Below are 22,368 nucleotides of genomic sequence, written 5' to 3' on the forward strand. Positions count from 1 at the left end.
AAATGCCACAAGTCTTGTCATCCTCCAATGTAAACCTCTGTTTCTAGCCAAATACACAACATGAAAATCTCCAATTATTACATGTAAAATCTTGAACCCATTAGAACCATTCTCGAGAGTCATCCACTCTGCTCAAACCTCAATTAGACTGATCAAACGGACTGGACAACCTGTGCTCCATTAACACTGCAACACTGCAGAAAGTAACCCCACCTTAATGCAACCAAATAAATTTCTGCTCCATGTACATTACATCCTTCACCAATAATAACTCAAGTCATTCCATAAATTTTTATACACCGATAAATCATAACACAACACCGATCCAAAATTCCCTTTATTCGGGTCATCCTCGATCTCAACCTCTGTAAGCCATAACTAATTCACCAGTATGCCCCAAACTGGAACCAACATAGCCCATAACCGTGCAATCAATTGATTAATAGAAGACTCTCTCACTTGGATCAAGGCCGTAGATCAAAACACATAATAACTTATAATGCATATACTCTATTACTGTCATAATACCAAAGTGAGATTATATTCAATCCTTCATAAGATCGTGCAACACAGACCATCTAGTACTTCAAATCTTCTGCGAATCTCGCATTCACCCTCGTAACAGTCAAGCCCACTCTCTTTAGCGACCCAAATTCAAATTGCAACACGTATATTTCACTGGTAAAAGAGGTATTCCAATAAACAACATAAGGATCACACAAACTTCAGAACACTCTGTAGGAGATAACCCACCTGCTTTGCCTCAAACTAACATCTCTTTATACCCTTCCACCGTCATAAACATCATGCAGTCACTTAATCTTCCTAAGTCTGAACTCATATCACAACGTGAAATCTACTTCACTTCCCAACTAGGCAACATATAAAGATCCTTCAACACACCCACAACTCGGGGCTATATATCAAATCACGATGGAAATCAAGCACCAGATAGTTCTTGCTACCCCCATGAAGACCTTTCTCGTCTCATTCAATTCATATGAACACATCTCGCAGTCACATCATACTCATCACGTAACTATCCATTCATCACTTCCCTTAATAGGGACACCATCAAACATATACATCCAGATGTACGTGCTCACACAATCAGCACCTCGATGCTCAAGCTACAGGCAAAGCCTAGCCTCAAGTCTTCTAGACTATCCCAACATCAACACACAGAAGTCACATCTCGCCCCTTGATTAGGAAATCACAAGCCGTCGATGCATAGCTGATACCAAGTGCTCATGCGCGTATACGAACGCATGGAAGGAATTTCAAGGGTTATATTTCAAGCTGAATCAATGTTGCACGATCAGAATTCAAGAATGTGGGATTTTATAAAGGTTCTGCAGCCTCTTGGAGATAAGTACAGACGTCTCCGTACCGATCCGTGAGACTCTACTAAACCTGCTCATGACTCGTGAGACATATGTAACCTAGCCTCTGATACCAACTTGTCACGACCCTAAAACTAACCCGGTCGTGATGGCGCCTATCGTGAAACTAGGTCATCCGACACAATTCCCAAATCAAACCATTATTCTATAAAAGTCATTTTTAAGCCATTACTTAACAATAAATCTCATAATATGAGTTTAAATAACATGTGCGGAAATATAACACAAGCCCGACATCGGGGTATCACAAGTCATGAGCATCTACTACAACTATCTGACAACCTCAAGACCAACATGGCCAAAAAAATCTCGGAATAAACTAAGGGAGAATAAGAAAGGAGAAAAGCATGGTTGCGATCGCCAAGCAACTACCTTGCTAACTCTGATGAACCTGCCACCGAGCTCAGAATACCTGAATCTGCACACAAGGTGCATGGAGTAATATGAGTACGCCAACTCAGTAAGTAATAAAAATAAATAAAGACGGAGCAGTAGGAAATAATAAATCCATATCATGATAAACTCAGTAAGAACAACAAGCTTTCAAATCAGAATACGAGTCAACCATCTCATTTAAAATCCGGCTTTTGGTAAAAATCTTTTGACAATGCTTTCCAACCGTTTCAATAGAGGTTCAATACAGTTTATAGTAAAAGTGATGAAAATCATAATCAGCCCCTCGGGCAAAACATAGTTCGTATGCAACCCCTCTAGCAAACATAAATCATATACATCTCATAACATAAAAATCTCAGTGGAAATAGCGAAGCCAAATCAGTGATTAAATTCCGAACATCTCGTAAAAACTTCAGTTTCAATAAAAGTTGTTTAAAAGTATTTTTTCAACATTTACAACAGAGGCTCAGTATAAAGAGGAGTGAAAACAGTAATTTCATAAAAACAAGCCCCTCGGGCAAATCATCACTCATATATATATATATAGCCCCTCGGGCAAGCCTCTCAGTCACTCGAGACTCAACTCTCATCAATCAGCGCTCACACTCAGCACTCACTCTCAATAGGTACCATATAATAACTGCTGTGATATGCAGTCCGATACATAAATATATTTAGTCAACTACACTCACTAGGGGTGTGCAGACTCCGGAGGGGTTCCTACAGCCCAAGTTCTATATCTCTGCAGCGTGCAGCCCGTGTGTAGCCCTATCCATATATCGTTGCGGCATGCACTTGTATATGCATATATATATATATATATATATATATATATATATATATATATATATATATATATATATATATATATATATATATATATATTCATAAATATATAATCCTCAAAACCAAGCTCTCGGCTTCTCTCAGTCATCAATCTCATAATCAGGCCTTCGGCTTCTCTCAGCCATCAACATCACGAGCCACTCAGGCTATCAGTAAAATAGGGCGTTCAGCCCAAAATATTATCTATTGCAACAAAACTGGGTAAATAAGGTTGAGTTATGAAATTAGTAAAACACACCATGACTCAGTACAAATATTAAGTCAAAACAGTGATGAGTAGTAGTAAAAGTCCCTAAGGGTCCAAACAGTTGACACGAGGCCCAAATATGACATTTAGCTCAAAACATAACAAAACATTCCAAAACACAATAGTATCAAATAGTTTTCAATCAAATACGCGACTTAATAGTCGTACAGGATGGACCAAGTCACAATCTCCAATGGTGCATGCTCCCACGCTCGTCATATAGCATGTGCGTCACCTCAAAGTAGTGAAATGATGCGAAATTCGGGTTTCATACCCTCAAGACAACATTTACAATCATTACTTACCTCAAACCGGTCCAACCTTTAGCTCGCGATGCCCTTGCCTCTCTACTCAACTTCTAAATGCGCCAAACCTAACCAATATCAGAATATTATCATCAATATACGCTAAAGGAACAAAGCCCAAGCGAAAATAATCAAATTAACTCAAAAATCCCGAAATTAGCTCAAACCCAGGCGCTTGGCCCATGTCTCAAAACTGATAAAAATCATAAAATTGGAAAACCCATTCACTCACGAGTTTACCCACATCAAATTCACCAAAATCCGACATCAAATGGCCATCCAAATCCCCAAAATCAACTCTCCAAATTTTCTTTCATTTTCCCCAATTTTCACCCCAAATTCCCAAATTAAATGATAAGAATCTAGAGATAATCATGGGATTAAACCACATTTTAGTGAAGAACAATTATCCCAATCAATCTACTGAAAATCCCTTCAAAATCGCCTCAATCCGAGCTCTATAGTTCCAAAAATGCAAAAATGGCTGAAACCCTCGAAATAGTGTACTTTATAATCTGCCCAGGCATTTACCCTATGCTATGGAATACAAACTAATGTGATAGCGAAGCACAAAATTTTTTAGCCCTTCTTTTACCCTATGTGATCGCGGCCATTCCCTCACGATCGCGTTGAACAAATTTTTCCAACAGCCTTCTCCAACTCTTCCGGACAGCCTCTAGTATAATGGTCATAACCTTTTGTACAAAACTCCCAATTACAATTGGTTTAACTTTATGAAAACTAGACATTAAGGGCTACAACTTTCATTTTTAGATCATCTTCAAATTCCTTATAGATTGTGAGATATAAGCTTCCAACATCGGGTCAGTGCAGCAGAGATTTTACTCTATGCGATCGCGGGAAAACTCCTGCAATCACATAGCACAACTCCATTTTTCCAAATTTTCTCTATGCTAACGCGGCCAGATCTATGCTAATGCACTGTACACTCCTGAAGCCAAAAACCAACAACTAGAAATGGTCTGAAACCATCCCTAAACTCACTCGAGCCCCTTGGGACCCTGCCCGAACATACCAACAAGTCTCAAAACATATCACAGACTTAGTGGAGGCCTCAAATAACATCAAACAACGCTAAAAACACGAGTCATACCTCAATTCAAAATCAGTGAACTTTGAAACTTTAACTTCCACAACCGATGCCGAAACCTATCAAATCACGTCTGATTGACGTCAAATTTTGCACACAAGTCATATTTGACATTACAAACCTGCTTCAACTTCCAAAATCAGAATCCGATCCCGATATTAAAATGTCCACCCGGTCAAACTTTCCAATATTCTCACTTTTGCCATTTCAAGCAAAATTCTACTACGGACCTCCAAATCACAATCCGGACGCGCTCCTATGTCCAAAATCACCCAATAGAGCTAACCAAATCATAAAAATCCAAATCCAATATCAAATACTAAAAGTCAAAACTTGGTCAAACCTTTCAAATTTAAAGCTTCAAAGTGAGAATTGTTCTTCAAAATCTATTCCGATTATCCTAATCTACAGCTCCTCCAAACTCCCAAACTCTCTGTCAACCATCCGAAATCATCCCAAGGCCCCTGGGGTGACTTGGAATCTAGGCATTGAGACAACCCGGCCGGTCGTCTTAAGAATTTATGCCCCGATCCCCAATTAACTACTTTCCCCAAGTTTATTTCTGCTATTTTGACTTGCCGGGATGTTCGATTTCGAGTTTCAGAGGGTTTTGGAACACTTAGTCCCTAAATGAGAGCTTAAGTGTTGGAAATTGACCGTAGTCAAAACATTGTTAAGATGGCCTCGGAAGAGAAATCCAATGGTTCTGTTAGCTCCGTTGGGTGATTTCGGTCTTAGGGGCATGTTCGGATTGTGTTTTGGAGGTCCATAGCTAATTTAGGCTTGAAATGTAGAAAATTAAATTTTTGAAGTTTCCGGTCCGATAGAGAGATTTTGACCCATGGGTCGGAATAGAATTCCAGAAGTTGGAGTAGCTCCGTATTGTTGAATGGGACGTGTGTGCAAAATTTCAGGTCATTCAGACGAGGTTTAATAGACTTTTTGATCGAAAGCCTATTTTGAGAGGTTTAGAGTTCTTAGACATAAATCCATGGTTAGTTCGAGGTTTGGATGTTGTTTTAGGTGTTTTAAGGATTGGTACAAGTTTGGATAGTGGTTTTTGACTTGTTGGTGCCTTTGGTTGAGGTCCCGGAGGCCTCGGGATGAATTCGGATGGTTGACGGAAATATTTTGGGGTTAGAGTTGTAGCTTCAGTTGCTGGTTCTGTCATAAACGCACCTGCGGTTTAGGTTCCGTAGGTGCGGTGCCACAGAAGCGGCTCAGAGTTTGCATAAGCAAAATTGAGGGAGGTCAGCAGTTTCTACAGATGCAGGAGAATTTCCGCAGAACCGGTACTACATCTGCGAGTTGGAGATCGCAGGTGCGTGTGAAGCCCCAAAAAATTTTGCTTAGTAATTTAAGATTTTGTGGTGCCAAGGTAGGCCAAATATTTTAACTTGCGTGCAAATAAGGATTAAGGAGATTATGGATATCAATTGGATATGTTACGCTATCGCAAGTGCGCTCACCTAGCCGCTTCTGCGGCTCCAGCTCTCCTTGGCCCCTTCCGCTTCTGCAACTTATTTTCCGCATCTGCGGGGGTCGCACCTGCGGCATCCCAACCACAGATGAGGTTATGACAACAATCCTAAAACTTCAGCTGCCATTTCCAAATTCCTATCTTTCCGTCAATCAACCAAAATCATCCCGAGGCCCCCGGGACCTCAACCAAAAACACAAATAAGTCATATACTACCATTCAAACTTATACCAATCTTCAAAACACCTAAAAGCACATCGAATCAACCAAAACACATCGGATTCATACCTAAGGTTCCCAAAATCTTCTAAATTCCGATTTTGATCAAAAGGTCTATCAAACCACGTCCGAATGACCTAAAATTTTGCACACACACCCCAAATGACACAACAGACATATTGCAACTCCCAGAATCCCATTCCGACCCATATATCAAAATTTCACCTATCAACCGGAAAACGCCAAAATTCCAATTTCACCACTCCATGCCTAAATCTACTGCGGATTTCCAAAACACATTCTGATGACACTCCTAAGTCCCAAATCATCTTGCGAAGCTATCTGTACCATCGAAATTCATATCCGAGCCCTAATTCACATAAATCAACATCTGATTGACTTTTCCAACTTAAGCTTACTCAAAAGAGACTAAGTATCTCAAACCTTACCAAAACCATTCCGGATTCAAACCGACTAACCCAATACCACATAACACGGATAACAAAGCATAAAGAAGCCAAAATAGGGAAAACAGAGCGGTAACTCATGAAACGACCGGCCGGGCCGTTATATCCTCCCCCTCTTAAACAAACGTTCGTCCTTGAACGGGTCATGAGACATACATGAAGCCTCAAATATGTGAGGATATCTGTTCTGCATCTCCCGCTCGGTCTCCCGTGTAACCTCCTCCATTGGCCGACCTCTCCACTACACTTTCACTGAAGCTAAATCCTTTGATCTCAACTTTCGAACCTGACGTTCCAAAATAGCCACTAGATCTGCATCATAAGTCAAATCACCATCTAACTGAACCGTGTTGAAATCCAGAATATAAGACGGATCCCCAATATACTTCCGGAGCATAGAAACATGAAATACCGGATGCACACCCGACAAGCTGGGTGGCAAAGCAAGCTCATAAGCCACCTCCCCAATCCTCCGAAGTACCTCAAAAGGCCCAATGAACCGAGGACTCAATTTACCTTTCTTCCAAAATCTCATAAAACCCTTTATGGGTGAAACCTTCAACAAAAGCTTCTCACAGACCATGTAGGACACATCCCGAACCTTCCTGTCAGCATAACTCTTTTGTCTCGACTACATTGTATGAAGACTCTCCTGAATCACCTTCACCTTGTCTAAAGCATCATGCACCAAGTCTATCCCCAATAGTCTAGCCTCGGCCGGCTCAAACCAACCAACTGGAGATCTACACTGCCTCCAATACAAAGCCTCATATAGAGCCATCTGAATACTCAACTAGTAACTATTTTTATAGGAAAACTCTACGAGCAGTAGAAACTGATTCCATGACCCTCCGAAATCAATGATACCAGCACGCAACATGTCCTCTAATACCTAAATAGTGTGCTCGGACTTCCCGTCCGTCTAAGGGTGAAAAGCTATGCTCAACTCAACCTGAGTACCCAACTCTCACTGCACAGACCTCCACAACTGTGAAGTAAACTGAGTGTCCCTATCTGAAATGATGGAAACTGGGACACCATGCAAACAAACAATCTCCTGGATATAGATCTCTGCCAACCGCTCTAAAGAATAAGTAGTACACACCGGAATAAAGTGCGCAGACTTGGTCAGCCGATCCACAATCACCCAAATAGCATCAAACTTCTTCAAAGTCCATTGGAGCCCAACTACAAAGTCCATAGTGATCCGCTCCCACTTCTACTCTGGAATATCCATCCGCTGAAGCAAGCCACCCGGTCTCTAATGCTCATATTTCACATGTTGACAATTGAGGCACCGAGCTACAAATCCCACAATGTCTTATTTCATCCTCCTCCACCGATAATGTTGTCTCAGATCCTGATACATCTTTGCAGCACCCGGATGAATGGAATACCGCGAGCTATGGGCCTCCTCCAGAATCAACTCGCGAAGCCTATCTATGTTGGGCACACATATCCGGACCTGCATCCTCAATACCCTATCATCACCAATGGTCACATCTCTAGCATCATCATGCTGAACTCTATCCTTAAGGACAAGCAAATGAGGATCATCATACTGGTGCTCTCTAATGCGATCAAATAAAGAAGACCGAGAAATCACACAAGCCAATAACAACTGGGCTCCGAAATATCTAACCTCACTAACCGATTGTCCAAGGCATGAACATCAATTGCAAGAGGTCTCCCCCGAACAGGAATGTATGCCAAACTCCCCATACTCACCGCCTTTCGGCTCAAAGCATCGGACACCACATTGGCCTTCCCCGGATGGTACAAAATAGTAATATTATAATCCTTTAGCAACTCCAACCACCTCTGATGCCTCAAATTGAGATCCTTCTGCTTGAACAAGTGCTTGAGGCTACGATGATCCGTAAACACCTCACAAGACACACCATACAAATAATGCCTCCAAATCTTCAACGCGCGAACAATGGTAGCCAACTCCAAATCATGAACAGGGTAGTTCTTCTCATGGGGCTTCAACTGACGAGAAAAACAAGCAAGAACTATACCCTCCTGCATCAACACATACCCAATACCAACTCTCGAAGTATCACAATACACGGTATAAGAACTTGAAGCTGATAGCAATACTAACACTAGAGTTGTGGTCAAGGCAGTCTTGAGCTTCTGAAAGTTCTCTTCACACTCATCTGACCACATAAATGGAGCACCCTTCTGAGTCAACTTGGTCAAGGGCGATGTGATAGATGAAAATCCTTGAACGAACAGGCGGTAATAACCCGCTAAAGCAAGAAAACTGCAAATCTCTGTGGCTGAGAATAGTCTAGGCCAACTCTGAACCGCCTCTATCTTTTTCGGATCAACCTGAATACCCAAACTGGACACCACGTGCCCCAAGAATGCCACTGAATTGAGCTAGAACTCATACTTAGAGAACTTTGCATAAAGCTTCTCCTCCCTTAATCTCTGCAACACAACCCTCAAATGCTCCGCGTGCTCCTCCTGACTACGTGATTACACCAGGATATCATCAATGAAAACTATGATAAATGAGTCAAGAAACGGTCGGAACATGTTGTTCATCAAATGCATGAATGCTACTGGGGCATTGGTCAGCCCAAAAGACATCGCCAAGAACTCATAATGACCATATCGGGTCCTGAAAGTTGTCTTAAGAATATCCGACTCCTTGATCTTCAACTAGTAATAACCTGAGCAGAGATCAATCTTGGAGAACACTCTTGCTCCCTGAAGCTAGTCAAATAAATCATCAATACGAGGCAAAGGATACTTGTTCTTAATTGTTGCTTTGTTCAACTACCTATAATCAATGCACATCCTCATCGTGTCATCCTTCTTCTTCACAAATAGAACAGGCGCACCCCAAGGCGACACACTAGGCCGAATGAACCCCTTATCAAGGAGTTCCTGAAGCTGCTTCTTTAACTCCTTCAACTCCGCTGGTGCCATACGATACGGTGGAATAGAAATGGGCTGAGTGCCCGGCACCATGTCAATAACAAAATCAATATCCCTATCCGGTGGCATGCCCGACAGGTCTGCAGGAAACACATTAGGAAAATCTCTTACAACTAGAACAGAATCAATACTGGGAGTCTCTACACCGACATCCTTCACAAATGCTAAGTATGAAAGAAAATCGTTCCCAACCATACGCTAGGCCTTCAAGAAAGAAATCACCCTACTGGGAACATAATCAGTCGATCTTCGCCACTCAATCCGTGGTACACCCGGCATAGCCAATATCAATGTCTTAACATGACAGTCCAATATAGCACGACACGGAGATAGCCAATTCATGCCCAATATAACATCAAAGTCTACCATACATAACAACAAAAGATCCACTCAGATCTCTAGACCCTCAATAGTCACCACACATGACCGGTACACATGGTCTACAACAACAGTATCGCCTACCAGAGTAGATACACGAACAAATGAAACTAGAGACTCATGAGGCATATCCAAATAACGAGCAAAGTATGATGACACATAAGAATAAGTGGAACTGGGATCAAACAATACAGAGGCATCTATATGGTAGACTGAGACAATACCTGTAATAATAGCATTTGAAGCAATAGCATCGGGTCTAGCTGGAAGTGCATAGAAATAGGCCTGACCGCCACCTAATCGACCTCCCCCTCTAGGGTGACCCCTAGCCGACTGACCTCCACTCCTAGCTAGATGGGTGGGTGGTGGTGAAGTAACTGGTGCTGAAGCCGATGGCTTACTCCTCTGCTGAGATAAACTCCCAAGATGACGAGGACATTGCCTCCACATATGAACCAACTCTCCACACTCATAGCAACTCCCGGGTGCTGGAGACGGGGACTGAAGGGAACCTCCTAACACCGGAATCACTAGCAGATGCACATAGAAGAGCCCTGAACTGATGGAGCATGTGACGAACTCTGAGCTGGAAGGGCACTGAGTGATGACTGGCCCTGATGAGAACTGTGAGAACCATGAACCCGATGATGCCCCACAATAACCTTGGCGAGCTGGCTGAGCATGCTTGAATAGACGACCTCTACCATGATGAAACTGACCTCTCGAATGAGCACCACCATAACTACCAGAACTCCAAGGCCTCTTGACCTCCCTCTCATCTCGCTCCTGGCAATGAACTGACTTAATCTCTCGAGTAATGTCTACAACCTCCTTAATAGTAGCACCAAACACCTTCTCCTTGGTCATGAGAATACGAAGCTGATACATGAGGTCATCATTGAACCTCCTAATCCCCTCTCTCTCTCTCTCTCTCTCTCTGTAGGAACCAACCAAACCGCATGACGAGCTAACTCCGAGAACCTCATCTCATACTGGGTCACAGTCATCTCTCCCTGACGCAACCACTCGAACTACCTACACAACTCCCTTTTGCGAGACTGTAGCACATACTTCTCCAAAAAGAGAATCGAAAACTACTGTCAGGTAATGGGTGCTGTGTCAACAGGCCTATGCCTCTCATAAGCCTCCCACCAAGTGAAGGCATCTCCAGAAAACTGAAAAGTTATGAAAGTCGGAGGCTGAAGTCTACCAAACCTCTCCAACTTGCGCTGCTCGTCCTCTAGCATAGCAGGAGCTACATAGTCCTGAATAGTTGCTACCAACTGGGCTGGATATGCCCCCGGTGTCTGAAGTCCCTGCACGACCTGCTCAGGTATGCGAGCGGCGGGAGTTTGAGTGCCTCCCCCGGCCTGAGAAGTAGCTGCGGCTGTAGTAACTGAGACCGCCTGAGCTAGGCCAGTGCATACTGATAAAATCTGAGCCAAGGCCTCCTGAAGACCCGGAATCACAATGGGCATAGCTGGTGCCTAAACTGGTACTGTTGGAGCGTCCACAACTAGGACCTGATCCTGAAATGGGGCAGCTAGTAGATCTGCAGGTGCTGCCCTATCTGCTATGCGGGCTACACCCCTATCCCTACCACGGCATCGACCGCGTCCTTGGCCTCTAGTGGCCACAACTAGTAGTACTGGTGGTCATCCATCCTGACTGGTCGCTCGTGTCCTCACCATCTATGAGAGAATAGAATAACATAAGTTTAGTGTTCAGATTAACAGATTCACACAACAAGAATTTCAAGAATATGAAGTTTACTAATGGTTCTACAGCCTCTCGAGGATAAATACAAACGTCTCCGTACCGATCCGTGAGACTCTACTAAACCCGCTCATGACTTGTGAGACCTATGTAACCTAGGCTCTGATACCAACTTGTCACGATCCTAAATCCGGACCCAGTCGTGATGGCACATATTGTGAAACAAGGCCAGCTGACACAACTCCCAATTCATTTTAAACAATTATAATACCACAATTTAAGTCATTAACTTGCTAATAATCCCAAAATAAAAGTGAAATAGTATAATATGCGAAAAAACCAATACAGCCCGACATCAGGGTGTCACCAGTCATGAACATCTAAACAACTGTCTAAAAGTAGGAAGAGTCTACATAAACTACTTACAAAGAAATCCGGTACAAATGAAAATGAAGATAGGAAGTAGAAACACTGGGCTGCGAAACCCGAGCAGCTACCTAGTGGACTCCCAACAATCTGCTGGAAGTTATCAACCCTCGCTAGAAGGACCCGAAGCTCCAAAATCTGCACACATGGTGTAGGGAGTAATGTGAGTACACCAACTAAGTGAGTAATAAGAATAAATGAAGGTTGAGCGATAAGAAAGCACGTAAAGCACAGCATTATGCTACAAGAGGGAGTATGAAATCAATACAATGCAATAAATCACTAAAAATCCCTTTAAAGCCTCTTTTAACAATTAAACAAGTAAATGATAAAGCAGCGAGAATAGATAAACATATAAAATCAGCCCCTCGGGCACAATATCAACAGAATTAGCCCCTCGGCAATAACATGGAACAACATCAGTCCCTTGGGCTATATCAAATATCACACTGGGTACCTGCGCTCAATGGGGTTGTACAGACTCCGGGAGGGGCCGCTTATGGCCCAAGTGCAATGTCAGACCATCTCGTGGCATAATCAAATAGGCTCTCAGCCTCACATTAAGCCACCTTGTAGCGTACAACTCAGGCACTCGACCTCATAATCATAATAAGTACAACACTGTTGTGGCGTACAACCCGATCCCGCAATAATCCTCCTAATACAAGCCCTCGACACTACTCAGTCAGAAATCTCTAAAAGCCACTCGAGCACAGTAAAATGTGACGCTCAGCCCAAAATATCATTTAAAGTTTTAAAATAGAGTAAACATGACTAAGTTATGAAAATAGTAGAATATAGCATTAATGAGTACAAATATAAAATCAAAAGATTGAGGAAATAGCAGTAGAAATTCCCTAAGGGTCTAAAACAGTTGGCACGAGACCCAAATATGGCATTCAGCCCAAAACATGATGATAGCAAACAGTTTTCGATTAAATACGCGGTAAAACAGTTATTCAGGACGGACTAAGTCACAATATCCAACAGTGCACGACCCCACGCTCATCATCTAGCGTGTGCGTCACCTCAACATAGCACAACGATGTGTAATTCAGGGTTTCATACCCTCAGAACAACATTTACAATCATTACTCACCTGAATCCGGTCCAACCTCTAGCTCGCGATGCCTTTGACCCTCGAATCGGCCTCCGGATGCTCCAAATTTAGCCAAAATAAGTACATAACCATCAAAATATGCAAAGGAAACAAAGCCCGCTCAAAAGTAATCAAAATACCACGCAAATCCCGAAATTAACCAAACCCGACCCTCGGGCCCACGTCTCGAATTTCAATAAATTTTACATCATTAGACTCCTTATCTCCCCACGAGTTCATCATATCAAAAGTACTAAAATTCGATTGCAAATGACCCCTCAAACCATTGCTCAAAGATCTCCAATCTCAAGCCCTAGTTTTCCAAATTTTAACCCTTAATTTCCATAAATTACAAGCTTAATCCATGAAATAACACCATGGAAACGGGCTTTTGGTTCAACAATCTTACCTCAACGAAGCTCCTTTGAATTCCCACTTCAAAATCCGCCAAAAAGCTCCAAAACTGACTTAAAATGGTGAAGAAAGGCTAAAAATCACGAAGTCCATAATTTATATGTTCTGCCCCTGCTAAACCACTTTTGTGGTCACAACCTTGCACCTGCGGTCCCAGGTGCGCTTCTGTGCAAATCACTTAAACACCCAACCTTTGCATCTGCGATAAGATACCCACACCTGCGGTATCGCAGGTGCTCTCACCTAGCCGCTTCTGCGGCTCCAGCTCTCCTTGGCCCCTTCCACTTCTGCGACTTATTTTCCGCATCTGTAGGGGTCGCACCTGCGGCCTCCCAACCGCAGATGCGGTTATGATAGCAGTCCAAAAACTTCAGCTGCCATTTCTAAATTCCTATCTTTCTGTCAACCACTCGAAATCACCTCGAGGCCCCCGGGACCTCAACCAAAAGCACAAACAAGACATATACCACCATTCAAACTTATATCAATCTTTAAAACACCTCAAAACTCATCGGATTCAAGCCTAAGGTTCCCAAAATCTTCCAAATTCTGCTTTTGATCAAAAAGTCTATCAAACCACGTCTGAATGACCTAAAATTTTGCACACATACCCCAAATTACACAACGGACCTACTGCAACTCCCGGAATCCCATTCCGACCCCTATATCAAAATCTCACCTATCAACCGGAAAACGCAAAAATTTCAATTTCGCCAATTTCCAAAACATATTCCGATCACACTCATAAGTCCTAAATCATCTCCTGAAACTATCCGAACTATCGAAATTCACACCCGAGCCCTAATTCACATAAGTCAACATCTGGTTGCCTTTTCCAACTTAAGCTTACTCAAATGAGACTAAGTGTCTCAAACCTTACCAAAACCATTCCGGATTCGAACCGACTAACCCGATACCACATAACACGGATAAAAAAAGCATAAAGAAGCAGAAATTGGGAAAACGGAGCTGTAACTCATGAAACAACCGGTCGGGTCGTTATAGATAAATAAGTGTTATAAAGGATAAAGAAGTACACGGATTAAAGAAAACGAGTTTCGCTGAAAGTGGATAATTTGGAATAAAATATGGGTCGAGCGATAATACTCGATAATTATGAAGTAGTACCATGCAAGGTACCATATGACCATGGTAGTACAATATATAAAGTATATATGAAGTATTTTAAAAATAAATAGAATTTTAAGTAATTTGTGGTAATTTTTAAATTATGCGGGTGATTGATTAATTACCTGGTAACAGGACATTACTCAGTAAACTAATAAGTGGATAAAAAAATAATTAATATCCCACCCCCACCCCACGTGGCAAAAAGCCACAAAGTTGAATTAACTAAGTATTCACTTGGCCAGATGGCTAATGTGTAGTAATCGAGTCATAATTTAAGTCTTGATAAAAAAATTAAATCTTATCCATAACCTTTAGTAAAAATGCCTTGTAAAGGCTTCAAAAACTATGATCTGCCTTTGGTATTAAAAGCCAAGGAAGTTGAAGCATAAACGTTCCATTTTCAAAACCAAAAGCTTAGAAGCAATTTCGTCCAAAACTTCAACAAATCAAAGCAGATTTCATTCCTCAATTACAAAGCGCATAAGCTTAATCCGATTTATAGGTTCTAAGTTCAATCCATGAAGGTTTCCAACGGGATATTATACGGAATTTTTTCTACTCCAGGTATGTTAAGGTCTTCCCTTCTTTCTTTTGGCATGGTCCAAATTATACTGAAGTAACGAGCAAACACAGTTTCCATAAGTTACTCTGTTCATAAATATAGTAGGGGTATCTATATTCTTGATTCCCCATGAAAATTATTATTATCTTCTGTTCATGGGTCTCAGAATAATACGCAGTTGGAAAAGTTTATCCGGAAGTAATATTGAGATTATTACGTATTTTTCATGCATTGACCTGTGACCGGATGGTGTTATATATGCTTATATATGTAAATATATGTATATGGGAGATGGAAAAAGGCTATGGCATTATATACGCACCACCACCTGATCAGCTGGTATATGTTGATGATGTTGCCCAAAGTGGCCGAGACGATATGATGGGATGCCCTTAGTGGCTTGATGATATTATGTACACTCATACCTATGCATGGTACGACATTTATACGCACGTGCATGACATTATAAACGTTTCAAAATTTACAAAGTTATTTAGATTTAAAGATGTGTTTCTGTATTTCATGTTTTATCTATGTCTTTTACGTACTAATTTTCATGCCTTACATACTCAGTACATTTTTTGTGCTGATGCCCTATTTCACGGGGCCTGCATTTCATGCTCGCAGGTGCAGTTAGGCAACCTGACGGTCCCTCTCCTTAGGATCCCTTATCAGCGAGAGTTGGGGTACTCCACTTGATCCGGAGCTGCTTTGTTTTTGGTATGATACGTTTGTGTGTGTGTATATATATATATATATATATATATATATGTATGTGTGTGTATGGGTATAATGTGGGTCAGTCCCGTCTTTGTACAGCTATATTTCCATTAGAGGTCTATAGACAATATGTCTAGTTGGGTTGTATATGGCCTTGTCGGCTTTCAGTTATTGGATGTATAGTTGTCTATTGCAGCCTTGCCGGCTCGCCCACTGTATTCTGCATGTATACGTGCATATGCCTTGTTGGGTAATTTCTTTCATGTACATTATTTTCATAACTCAATAGATGTTATACAGGTTCATATCCTAGACGCATGCTTAGGGGTGTTTGACAGGTAGGACTCATGCACCCATCGCGGCCCATCGGTTTGGGCCATGACAATTTCGAGGTCTGACAGCGTTTCAGGATCTAGGCATGAAGTCCGCAAGCATGTCATGTTATTGAAATATGCATTTAATAAAACTGAAAAGAGAATAAGAAAAGTGACAAGATTAAGAAAAGAGACATTCCTGGATAGTGAAATATTAATTCCATTTGATTTTTTTTATTATTTTTTTGATGATTTTTAAAAGATAGAAGGGTTAACATTGGAAAGTAAAATAATAAAGTAAAACATCCAGATCACACCCTGAGATAATCCAGACGCAGAAAGGATAGCAAGACTGGCTACCGAGATTCCCATCTAATAAGGAACTTTTAGGCTTGGTGACCGTTTTTGTCTTTTCTTCTGTCTCGGCAATGGCCTTCAGTGCCGTATCGAATTTCTCATTGTAAGCAGGCAACAGATTGTTCATCACATCAGGAGCCTCTTCGTCCCGAAGAACGATTTTTTCAGCTTCAATCAAATCTTCAACTGCCCTTTTGAGGGTCCAACAGTCTTCTATATTGTGTCCCACTGCTCCAGAGTGGTATTCACATCTAGCATAAGCTCGGTGCGATGGGGACTTGGGGTTTGGCCGGTTTGGGTCCACTGGCTGTAGTAGACCTCGCCTGACTAGCTTTTGGAACAAGCCCGAGTATGATTCACCAATAGGGATGAACTGATTCCTTTTGAAAGGTTCTCTTAGGCGAGGATTGTAATGGGAACATTTAATTGGAGATTATATGGAGCTTGGTAAGGATGGGCATTCTAGGAGGTGGAGCTCGATTTTGTGTGTAATGTTGTGGCCGCATGCAAGGTGGCACGTTCATCACCGCATACCAACAAAACCAACCATCTGAACAGAACCTGGCTAATTTGCTCACACCACAACCTTGTTAGTTTTGAGACATTTAACACATAGGAAATCACATGTTGGGATGCAATGCACCTAAGAGTTAAATGCTTCTACTATGTGTTTGAACGGTTGCATGTTTCATCCCAGCCTTAACTAACCCTTTCAATATGTACCTCTTTTCTTTTATTTCCACCTCTCTTTAATCACTCTTGAATTTTTTCATTTCGTTTCTGTCGCTCTTTTATCTTTTGGCACTCTCTTTTCATTTCTTTTTTTGTCAATCTTTTATTTTTTGCCACTCTCTTTTTTTCGTTTTTCTTTTTTTTCACTCAATTTTTCCTTCTCTTTTTTTTCCAGTTTATTTTTCACTCAATTAATTTTATGGTTAAGATTGAATCCGATGGGGATTGCCTACGTATCATGATACCGCATGAATCAAATCTTGCGTAGTTCGGGAAGACTGAGAATAGAGTAAATAAACTAACTTTTTATTCTATTTTTTTTATAAAACTCAAGCAATGAAAGCGTTTAAAAAAGGAACATAACCTTTTTTTTTTTGTGCATTTAGTTTTTTATTGAATATTAGAAAGAAAGGCTATTAAAAGGAAAGAAAATATTTTTGGATTTTTGATTTTGAATTTTTTTTTTTTTTGAAATTTTTGAAAGAAAGACTTCTAAAGAAGTAAGAATTTTTTTTTTTTGGATTTTGATTTGTTTGTTTTTTATTTTTGAGAATTTTTGAAAAGGAAGACTTATAAAGAAGAAAGAAAATACTTTTTTGGATTTTTTTTTTGGGAAAAAGACTTCTAAAAAAGGTAGAAAATATTTTTTTGGATTTTGTTTGATTTGTTTTCTTTTTTCGAATGAAAGACTTCTAGAAGAAAGAAAATATTTTTGAATTTTGGATGTTGCCTCTTAATTTTTGAAAGAGAGACTTTTAAAAAAAATATTTTGGATTTCTGAGTTTTTTGTTTTAAAATTTACAAAAATACTTCTAAAGAAAAATGAAAATATTTTTGGACTTCCAATTTTTCAATTTATTTATGACATTTACGAAAGAAATACTTTTAAAGAAAGAAAAGAATATATTTTTTTCTGATTTTTATTTTATTTTTTTTGGAATTTTTAAAAAAATACTTCAAAATAAAGGAAACAAGTATTTCAGAATTTGATTTTTTATTTATTTTTCTTTTTATTTCTTTTTTTCCGTATGAAAGACTTCAGAAAGAAGGAAAATATTTTTTTTGAAAGACTTCTAAAGAGGAATTAAAGGAAATTTTTTGGATTTTTTGTTAAAAAATTGGTGCCGAAACCGATATTGTTGGCCTACTTATCTCACGTCCGGTAAGAATTAGACCCGCATAGTTCGGTCGGTTTTGACAGAACTGAGGAAACATAATTTTTGAAAATATTGGGTTATTTTCTTTCTCTTTTTTTAAAAAAAAAATTGGTTGAGTTTCGAATTTTTTTCAAATACTTACCTCTCACGCTTTTTTTTATTTTTTTATTCGCTATTCTAGAAGCCAGTCAACATGCAAGGCGAAACAAATAGATGCGCAAGTAGCACGTAAGATGCATCAGGATAGTCTTTTAGTTTGGGTACACCTATCCTAGACGGACCCAACCCCTGTGTTGAGTCCCCAAAGTCAAATGCACATGATGCAAACAAGCATTCTACTAGGAATCCGGCATGAGGCTATGGTATTCTAGGTTTAAAAAACTTGGGTGTATTATTCTAGACCTGGCTTACTCGAGCGGACATCTCGAGCCGAGGGGGGGCAGCGTACCGGGATTACCGAAGCTTTACTGGCTTTGCAACTTGTCCGAACTTCGTTCTAAAATTGGGATATGACTCTAACAGAAAAAAGCTACACGAAGCGCACGCTTCCTAGATCATTTAGAAGACTCAGAGAGAAAAGGGTTTCGTAGCAGTTTATATATTGTTCACTCAATATCAAAGCGATTAAAAGCAACATTTAGCACATCAAGCTCAATACTCGTAAAATAAGATAATAAATAAAAAGCCAACTATCATAGTTATTCTAAGCTCGAATTTTGAACCCTGAACCAGAAGTTCTGGGTTCTTATCCCTAGTAGAGTCGCCAGAGCTGTCACACCTCCTTTTTACATGATGAGGAGGGATATAAGAGAGTTTTTCTAATTAAAGTGACATTAATCGAAATGAGATTATTTATCTAATTTCAGAGTCGCCACTTGGAATAAATTATGGTGTCCCAAGTCACCGGTTTATTTTAAATCTCAAATCGAGGAAAATTGAATCTATTTTTGGTTCACGAACACAGAAGACCGGATAAGAAATTTTGTTAACCCAGAAAAAGGTGTTAGGCATTTCCGAATTTCATGGTTTTAGCACGGTTGCTCAACTATTAATAATTGGCCTAATTATCTGATTAATTATATATTTTAAACCTATTGTGCATTTTTAACTTTATACCGCTTTTAATTATTTATGGAGTTTATTTAAATAAGTCGCGATGTCGCGCACTTATTATTTTTGAATACATTGCGAATTGCGTCACATGAAATGCACCGGCGATTTACAACATGTTTATTTTAATTATTGTTTGAGGTTATGGTCGGGTCACATGAAATGCATATATAAATTGGGATTTACGTATCGTGATCATACTACGGGAACCGTACCCATAATCACGATAATTATTATTAACGTGCCTAAAGCAAACTGCGGATGTTCATAATTCTCCTAAAAGAACTAACTTGAGGTTATTGCAAGGACACAAATTATGGATAGTTAATGTGGATGAATATGTGAAGATTGAGAAAATTCAAAAAAAAAATATTCTTGTTCAACAAACATCGAGTTTTAACTTAATGTCTCCAATAGTTGGCATGAACTTAAACAAATAGGATGTTACAAAATGACACAAATGATGATGAAAGAATACGTCAAAAATAGAATCAAGAATTATCCAAACTTTAAGATTAGCTTAACAAAGATTCACATGCCAAATGAAGACTTTTATAATAACAGACACTTGAAATCAACTGGGAGCTTGATTTATGAATTCCAAATGATATGCACAAAGTTTAACACGAGATTTACGGTCAAAACAAGCCTAACAAAATTAATAAACGGGAATCAATTAAGGCAAATTATATCTTGGGTTGTGTATCACAACATAGGGCACAAGAATGTTGAACATGAAAAAGAGCATAATAATTCAAATATAGTTTCACACAAAACCCAGAAAAACCAGTCAAAACAAAATACCAAACAATCCATTCAAATCAAAATATCAAAATTTATGTTTTATCCAAACACTTTCACAATCACAAACCTTCAACTCTATTCGTCGGTCATAAAATTCAGATGCATCTGATTATGAAATAAGAATAGACATTCATTCTCTTTAACAAACTTAGACAAATTTATATATCATACCACTCATTTCATTATTTAATTTAAGGCAAAGTATAATAGGTGTGAATCCACCTACCTAATAGCAAGAACAATTGAATTTGACCGAACAGAGTTCTGAAATTGAGGGGAAACTCCAACAACAGAAACATCGGCGACGCAGCGATAGCAAAAGCAGCGAAAATCGAACGGCGATTTGAATTGGACTTCTCTTTAAAACCCAAAAATGTGGAATATAACACAACAATAAGAGAGTAATTTCAGAACATTGCTTTTGATTCTCATTTGTCTCTGTTTTTTTGAAACCTTTGTTCTAAAATCTCAGAAATGATTTTTTAATTGCAGCCTCAATTTCGTATGTTAGCCAGTGTTTTGAATGCGTGTATCTTTTGAGAGTGAGGATCTGGGATGTAATTTAGAGAAATGGAATTAGCGGGGAGGGAGACGGTGTTGGGGTTTCCAAAAATGGGAGAATCTGATCTCTTTCAAGATGGGAGGGGTGCGCCGTTTATCATTTTTCTTTTAAAAGAGGGAGGTTTTCTTAGGTCTTTTGTTCTAGTTTAGGAAATTGGGAGGGTCTAGTTTTAATATAAAAAATGAGTGTTGGGCCAGTCAGGAACTAGCTGAGGCAGATATGGGTTTTTGGGCCAGGCGAGAAGGCTAAAACGAGGATGGGATTAGACTGGCCCAAGTTGAGCTAATGAAGCTAAAAAACTACTAATTTAAAACCAAAAAGCTAAAAATGTAAAAATGACTTGTATTTTTTTTTTTGTGATTTTTGTTTGATTATGCAATTAACTCATTTTTTATTAAATCCCTAAATGCAAATTAAACCTAAGATAGCATGAAATAAAAATGTGACAATTTTTTATGGTTTTTTCTATGATTTTGAGATATTAAAAATGCATAAAATGCAACTAAATAAAGAAAAACTCCTCAAACCCATTAAAATTATTTGTTTTGTTATTTTGTTCTTTGTTTTTGAAGCACTTGACACTTTCTTGTTGAATGTTCACGTGAGTGAGCTTGACTGAAATCATTAAGTGTTCAAGTGAATGTATTTTACCTCCCTTGATTGTATATATACATGTGTGACATCACTTATAATGATGTAATAAGGGTAGGTAAAAAGTCTTCCCTGAAAAGTTGACTGCAACATTGTTCCTGCACTGTAGCGTGTGCAGGCAACAACTTTCCAACTGGAGAGTTGACTTCGTACAGTCTCCTCGGGAACTGGTAGGGACCTGTTCCCTCATCTGTTCCTTCCACTTTAAAGAGTTGAATCATATCCCCCGCTGAATCCCAAACTGGAACTTTGTGATCTTAAGGTCTTGTAAATGTGTAACAGGTTCCTTATCTGGTTCTTGGATAGTAAGTTTGTTGGATCATCAAAACATAAAGCGAAGTACTTATGACCAAAGTACTTGTAACCTATTAATTTCCCCATTTTTGATGAAGACAAACTCATAATTTAAAAACCCAGAAAGAGCCACAAAGAATCAGACTGTGAACCAGAAAGACTGTAATTATCCCCCTGAAACTCTGCATTCCCCTTAATCAGTACCTGAAAATGAGTTCCCCCTGAATCTGTATTTCTCCCCCTTCAGATTATTATTCAATTAAATCATCTCCCTTTTGGCATCATAAAAAGCATAGAACAAGTTAGTAGCATAAAGAAGTCTAGCATTGCTAACTCATGTCACTTATGCGCTTACAACATGATAGAAAACATTAAAAAAAACAGTAGCATAGATAGCAAAGAGGAAATCACTTTCATTAACCAGATTTGGACTTTTACAGGAGGGAACAGAATCATTATTTTCATCCATAGTCTAAAACAAACAAAAAAAACAATATCCAGAAACAACAAAACA

General features: G+C 39.6%; 1 long non-coding RNA gene across 1 annotated transcript; it reads right to left on the minus strand.

The window, feature by feature from the left end:
- Positions 1-11,769: 11,769 nt before the first annotated feature.
- LOC107798090 (uncharacterized) lies at positions 11,770-21,052 on the minus strand. The gene is made up of 2 exons (XR_001650824.2): positions 20,574-21,052; positions 11,770-12,085 (listed from the first exon to the last, which is right to left on the minus strand). It is a non-coding gene; the product is annotated as an uncharacterized LOC107798090 (long non-coding RNA).
- Between the last annotated feature and the right edge of the window lie 1,316 nt (positions 21,053-22,368).

Source organism: Nicotiana tabacum, chromosome 20, assembly GCF_000715075.1.
Source record: "Nicotiana tabacum cultivar K326 chromosome 20, ASM71507v2, whole genome shotgun sequence".
NCBI classification, from domain to species: domain Eukaryota; kingdom Viridiplantae; phylum Streptophyta; class Magnoliopsida; order Solanales; family Solanaceae; genus Nicotiana; species Nicotiana tabacum.